The following is a 7,469-nucleotide window of genomic DNA, read 5'->3' as shown; positions in this document are numbered from 1 at the left end:
GAGTAGGTGACCCCTGTGCAGACTACTCCATGCACTGGCTGTTGCTATTCCTTGAAGAACATAGTAAGATCCATTACTGACTGCAGGTCAGTACCTGTAGGGAACAGTATCAATGGAGGCCTTTGTCTGTTCTTTTAAAAGTTCACCTAGCTTATCCCTGACACAAAGTCCACATTTGAGAAATAAGGCTGGAAAAATGAAAAAAAAAACGGATGATAAAGAAATGTTATGGAGCCAGAGATATTTCAAGACAAAAAGCCAGAAAAACAGAATAACTCCACATCATCTACAATTAAAGCCTCAAAGAAAAATATGGATTTTTCATAAACTCTATTGGCATTCTTGGAATAAATTAAGCAAGAGTTTGAAAATGATCACATAAATGAAATGAGACACCAAGAGGAAAAATGAGAGAAAACTGAGAGCACCAGAGAATAAACAGTTCAGCATAGGAAATGCGAAACCATATTCAAGATATTCTTTGAAAAATGAAATTGAAGGGCTCTGCCGCGGTTTGTGAGGCCTTCTTCCGACGGCCGTCCGCGTGCATGGTCACTAGGGACTGGGCCGTCACCGCCGCTGCAGCCTCTACAGCCGCCACCATCTCCTTCTCTTCTTCCTCCTTCTCCTCCTCCTCCTGGGTCTGCCCTATCCCTTCCCGCGGCCGCTTCCGCCTGGGCTGGGCTCGAGGTGCCTCCTCCCCTCCCAGAGACGTTCTTGCAGCCCCCGCCGCCACCACAGCTGCTGCTTCCTCATTCATCCTCGTGCACCAGGCGCAGCCCAGTTTCCAAGATGTCCAACTGAGTGGTTTGCCAGGAAGCCAGTATCGCCGGGAATTGGTATACAGCCTCAGATACTCAACTGAATACACGCTTAGAAGGTTGGTTTTCACATATATGTATGTATGTATGTGTATAGTGAGCGAGTCTATATATATATAGTGAGTGAATCAAAAGAACAGGAATTAGGAAAACTCTTCAGTAAATATCGAGCCGATCCTAGTAATCTTTGTGGTTTCATTTGATTTCTGCCATTGGGCTCAAAGGTTCCGTTACAGTTACTATGGTGAATCCCAGGGAGAGATTTATAGATCCATTGAACATCTAGATAAAATGTTCATGAGTAGTATAGAACAACTAGACCCTCTATCTTTTAGCAATTACTTGAAGAAATACCAAAACACAGTATCTGGAAGACATCCCATTGGGGTATTACTGAGTGCTATCACAGAGCTCCAGAAGAATGGAATGGATATGAGCTTTTCATTTTTGAATTATGCCCAGTCAATCCAGTGTAGAAACTGGCAAGACAGTTCGGTGAGTTATGCAGCTGGAGCACTTATTGAATATTCAGTGACACCATCTGCACATACTTATTGTCTAAATGGAGTCCCAGCCTAGGCCTCACAAAGATACAGTTCCTGGTCTTTGGGAATACTGAAACCTCAAAATTAATAGAACTTTCTTCTCTTCTAGTAGGTGTAGTCCTTCCTGAATTTCAACCCATTATAAAATGCTTTCTTGTTTAGGACAATGGAAGGAAGGAAGGTTGGCATCAAAAAATTTTATGATTTAAAAAAATAACGATGGATGTAAAGTCATGATAGCAGATGGTCCTTCAAATACAACCTGTAAAGCATTTATCATATTCTAAATTTGTACTCTTTGTAGACCTGTGCACATATATTCAGATTTCAGAATAGTTTTGCAAATTGTAAACAAACAAAAAGGGGTGGAAGCTTTTCAATAATGAAAATTGCATTTATAAATGATCGGTATTACAATATAGTAAATCTCCAATATGGTCAACTATCTGTTGTACAACAGATAACCTTCTATTTTAGTTGCTAATGAAAGCCTACACAACTCAAAAAAAAGAGGAAAAGAAAATTAAATTGAACCAGAGAAAAATCAAAATTTACAAATATAGTTAATTAAATAAATCAATCAAGTCATCTTGCCCTGCTTAAAGTCAGATGCAAGATGCCTAGATATGTTGATGCATTTCATCAAATTCCAATGAATTAATCAAACACTGCAGGTTAAGTCAGAAATATCCTTTTATGAACTTGAGTGAATTGAAAAGAAGTGTTTGAGTTGACTAAAGAAACAGTTTTGCCTTACGTGTTACCTGTAAAATAGAAGACCAGTTCAGAATCCAGGTAATTTGTGTTTTTTTTTTTAATTTTCAGTTTAAAATTTTCTCTTTCTCTTGATCCTCGTCCATTGAGAAGGCAAGAAATACTGTACTCATTATACATATGAGGTTAAGCAAAACATATTTCAACCTTAGCCATGTTGTAAAAAAAAAAAAAGAAAGAAAAAGAAAAGGAAAAATGTATGCTTCAATCTGCATTCAAAGTCCATCAGTTCTTTATCTGATTTTTCATTATGAGTTCTTTGGAATTGTCATGGATAATGGTAATAATCAGAGTTAAATCTTTCACAGTTAGTTACCATTACAGTATTGCTGTTATTTTGTAATTATTCTGGTTCTGCTCATTTTACTTTCATCAGTTCATATAAGTCTTCTCAGGTATTTCTGAAATCTTCCCCGTCATCATTTCTTGTAGCACAATAATATTCCATCATATTCATATACCATAACTTGTTTAGGCCTTCCCCAATTGACATCCTCTCAGTTTCCAGTTCTTTTCCACCAAAAAGGAGGTGCTAATTCCAAAAGACTTATGATGGAAAATGCTATCCATATCCAAAGAACTATGGAGTCTGAATGCAGATCAAAGCATACTATTTTCACTTTCTTTTGCTTTTTCTTTCTCATGATTTTTCCCTTTTGTTGTGATTCTTCTTTCACAACATGACTAATGTGGAAATATTTTTAATATGATTGTACATGTATAGTCTACATCAGATTGCTTGCCATCTTGGGGAAGGGTGAGGGGAGGGAGGGAGAAAAAAATTTGGAACTCAGAATCTTGTAAAAGTGAATGTTGAAAACTAATATATACATATATATTAGTTTTCAACATTCAATTTTAAGCATATGTATGTATATATATATACACATACACTTTTTTAAAAGAGCTGCTATAAATCATATGTGCATTTTTCCTTTTTCTTTGATCTCTTTGGGGTAGAGGCCTAGTAGTGTTATTGCTATGTCAAAGGGTATGCACAGTTTTATAGGCTTTTGAGCATAGTTTCAAATTATGCAAATGATTGGACTAATTCACAGTTCCACCAACCACCAACAGTGGTATTAATAAGCCTTTTTTTCCCACACCTTCCAGCATTTGTCATTTTTCCTTTCTATTGCATTAGCCAATCTGATAGGCATGAAATCACAGAGTTATTTTAATTTGCATTTCTCTGATTTAGAAAATTTTTTCGTATGATTATTGATGGCTTTGATTTCTTCTTCTGAGAACTGCCTGTTTATATCCCTTGACCATTTATCAACTGAAGAATGGCTCTTAGTTTTATATAGTTGGCTCAGTTTCCTGTATATTTGAAAAATGAGACCTTTATCAGAGAGACTTGCTGTAAATTATAGCACCACCACACCCCAGTCTCTTGCTTTCTTTCTAATTTTGGCTACATTGGTTTTGTTTGTGTAAACCCCTTTTACTTTAACAGAATCAAAATTATCTGGTTAATCTTCTATCGTTTGCTCTATCTCTTGCATTGTCATGAACCCTTCCCTTATCCATAGATCAGACAGGTAATTTCTCCATGCCCCCTTAATTTGCCTATATCACCCTTTATGTCTAAACCATGTGCCCATTTTAAGCTTACATTGGTATACAGTGTAAGCCTTTGGTCTACACCTACTTTCTACCAGATTACATTCCAGTTTTCCCAGAAACTTTTGTCAAATTGTGAGTTCTTGCCCAATAGCTTGGATCTTTGGGTTCAGTGTCCAAGTAATTTTTTAAAAAATGTTGATTCTAAGTAGTGAGGAATGGGGAGAGAAACCATCAGATTTCTCCTATGGAATCTCAGGGTGTTGGTGGTGGGTAAAGTTCAATGTTGGCCTTATCTTCCTTTCCTTTATCCCTTACACTGTTGAAGCTTCCCATCTACATATTGGCATTGTCACCAGGGTAGTTGAAGCTAGTAGCAACATCTGCATTGGGAGCCCTGATAGATTGGGTGTAGATTCATAACTCCACAAAGAGCACAGCATAGAAGCTATATCATGCACAAGAAAATTGTCTTCAGCATCATATGAAGGAGAAAAGGAGGACTTCCAGCAACTGGGAAGTATCCATTCTCCATGAGGGATGTCTAATGTTGAGCACTCTTTCCCCTTGACTCTGTATATACTAGAGGGAGTGTCATATAATTTTTCTGGAGGAAGGGATGTTTTGTGCCAACTAGACCACTTTAGTAAATATTCCTTTTAAAAACTAATTGATACTGGCAGACTAATTGATAATCAACCAATAATTGTGGCAGAAAGCGTTCTAGTGGGGGCTTGTAAGTTACATAACACTTTCATCCATCCCCTTAAAGCCAACTCCAGAATCCTAAAGAGATATACTAGATGGCCTCTGAGGACCCAGCTCATCAGAAAGAGGGGGAGGTGAACTAAGGGGCCTCAGATCATGTGCTACAAGTGAGCCTACTGGGCAATAAGAAATACTAAAGCAAAATTGAAAGACTGAAAAGACAGACAAAAATGTAAGGTATTTCCTATCTTTTGATATAAACAGAAAAAAAGGTAAAGGAGAGATAATGTAAGAATTATTACCCTACTCAAAAGTTCAACCATAAAAAGACTACATAAAATATTTCAAGAAACTATGACTGAATTTTCTATTAGAACCAGAGAGAAAAGTGAAAATAGAAAAAAATCCACCAGAAATTTCCTTGGGAAAAAAAGAGGGGGAAGTTGATGGTGCAGTGAACAGAGCACTGGCCCTGGAGTCAGGAGGAACTGAGTTCAAATCTAACCTTAGACACTTGATACTTACTACCTGTGTGACCTTGAGCAAGTCATTTAATCTCAATTACCTTACCTTCCCCCCTCCAAAAAAAAGTGAAAACTGAAGATGGCAGAGTAAATTAGAGACTCATCTAAGCTCTCCCCCAAATTCCTCCAAATAACTTTTAAAAAAAGACTCTAGAAGTATTCTAGAGCAGGAGAACCTACAAAAGGATGGAGTGAAGCAAATTTCCAACCCAAGACAACTTGGAAGATTGGCAATAAAGGTCTGTTGTGCCGGACTGAGAGAGGAGCACAGTCCAGTGCAGGCCATGCCAGCATAGCTCTGAGAAGACTCTGAAAGTGACTGAATTAGCACTGGCAGTGGCAGTGGCAGTGGTTGCTTCTGGAGCTCTCAGCTCCAGAAGGGGATTGAACAACTGGTCAAAAGGAGATTACAGGGTTCTTTTTGCTAGAACTGAGGCAGGGCCCTGTTGCTTAGCCCATACTCAGATCTGGGTTACAGTCCTGGGTGGCAGTCCCAGAGCAAGGAGGAGCACTAGCATAGCAGAGCTTGTGGTCAGAGTGGAGTGGGGACCTTCCTCACAATTTCAGGGCAGAAAAGAGTCCCACATAGACCAAAGCACAGGCCAGGAAAATAGTAAACACTTCACCTTAGATCATGCCACCTTGGAAGAACTGAAAACTCAGAGGTCTCTAGAAATATCTCTAAAAACAGCAGCATGAAACCCCTGAAACTTGAGAGAGTGCACTCTCCACCCTGGAAGCAGAACTATACTTTAGCATAGAGTTAAAAGTCAAGTAATAAGCTTGGACAATGAGCAAACAACAAGAACAAAAACCTGACTATAGAAAATTACTATGGTGACATGGAAGATCAAAACACACACTCAGAAGAAGAAAACAAAGTCAGAACTCTTACATCCAAGGCCTCCAAGAAAAATAGGAATTGGTCTCAGGCCATGGAAGAGCTCAAAAAGGACTTTGAAAATCAAGTAAGAGAGGTAGAGGAAAAATTGGGAAGAGAAATGAGAGTGATGCAAGAAAATCACGAAAAAAGAGTCAACAGCCAAGTCAAGGAAAGACAGAAAAATGCTGAAGAAAATAACAGTTTAGAAAACAGACTAGTCACTAGGTCAAATGTTAAAAGAGGTCCAAAAGCCAATGAAAAGAACAATGCCTTAAAAAACAGAATTGGCCAAATGGAAAAGGAGGTACAAAAGCTCATTGAAGAAAGTAATTCCTTAAAAAATAGAATGGAGCATGTGGAAACTAATGACTTAGTGAGAAATCAAGAAAAAGTAAAACTGAAAGGATGAAAAAATGAAAAAAAAGTGTGAAATATCTCATTGAAAAAAAAATACTGACCTAGAAAATTGATCCAAGAGAGAGAATTTAAAAAGCCATGATCACAAAAAAAACCTAGACATCATCTTTCTAAAAATTATTAAGGAAAACATCTTCTTTTCTTATATTCTAGAACCAAGAAGGTCAAATAGAAATGGAAAGAATCCACCAATCACCTCCTGAAAGAGATCCCAACATGAAAACTACCAGGGATATTATAGCCAGATTCCAGTTACCAGGTCAAGAAGAATATCTTGCAAGCAGCCAGAAAGAAACACTTCAAGTATGATGGAGCCATAGTCAGGATAACACAAGATTTGGCAACGTCTACGTTAAATCATCAGAGGGCTTATAATATGATATTCTAGAGGGCAAAGGAGCCAGGATTACAACCAAGAATCACCTACCCAGCAACACTGAGTGTTATTCTTCAGGGGAAAAAATGGATACTCAATCAAACAGAGGATTGTCAAGCATTCTTGATGAAAAGACCAGAGCTGAATAGAAAATTTGACTATCAAATACAAGACTCAAGAGAAACATAAAAATATAAACAGGAAAGGGAAGTCATAAGGGACTTAATAAGGTTGAACTGTTTACATTCCCACATGGGTAGATGATATTTGTAACTCATAAGACATTTCGCATCATTAGGGTAGTTAGAAGGGATATATCGAGAGAGGACACTGGTGTGAGTTCAATATGAAGGTATGCAGGGCAGTTCTCCTTAATCATTTCTTGAAAGATGATATCTAGGCTCTTTTTTGATCATGGCTTTCAGGTAGTCCAATAATTTTTAAATTATCTCTCCTGGATCTATTTTCTAGGTCAGTGGTTTTTCCAATGAGATATTTCACATTGTCTTCTACTTTTTCATTCCTTCAGTTCTGTTTTATAATGTCTTGATTTCTCATAAAGTCACTAGCTTCCACTTTCTCCAATCTAATTTTTAAGGTAGTATTTTCTTCAGTGGTCTTTTGGACCTCCTTTTCCATTAGGGTAATTCTGTCTTTCAAGACATTCTTCTCCTCATTGGCTTTTTGGAGCTCTTTTGCCATTTGAGTTAGTCTATTTTTTAAAGTGTTGTTTTCTTCAAGATTTTTTTCAGTATTTTTTGGGGTCTCCTTTAGCAAGTCATGGACTTGTTTTTCATCGTTTTCTTGCATCATTCTCATTTCTCGTCCCAATTTTTCCTCTACTTCTCTAACTTG

The 7,469-nt window shown here is 37.6% G+C and overlaps 1 pseudogene; it reads left to right on the top strand.

Moving 5' to 3' along the window:
* Window positions 1–792: 792 nt before the first annotated feature.
* On the top strand, window positions 793–1,400 carry LOC118841995 (annotated as a pseudogene).
* Window positions 1,401–7,469: the final 6,069 nt, after the last annotated feature.

The sequence above is a fragment of the Trichosurus vulpecula genome, chromosome 3 (assembly GCF_011100635.1).
Source record: "Trichosurus vulpecula isolate mTriVul1 chromosome 3, mTriVul1.pri, whole genome shotgun sequence".
NCBI classification, from domain to species: Eukaryota; Metazoa; Chordata; class Mammalia; order Diprotodontia; family Phalangeridae; genus Trichosurus; species Trichosurus vulpecula.
Note: the sequence above shows the minus strand (reverse complement) of the source record. Positions and strands in the feature narration are given on the sequence as shown.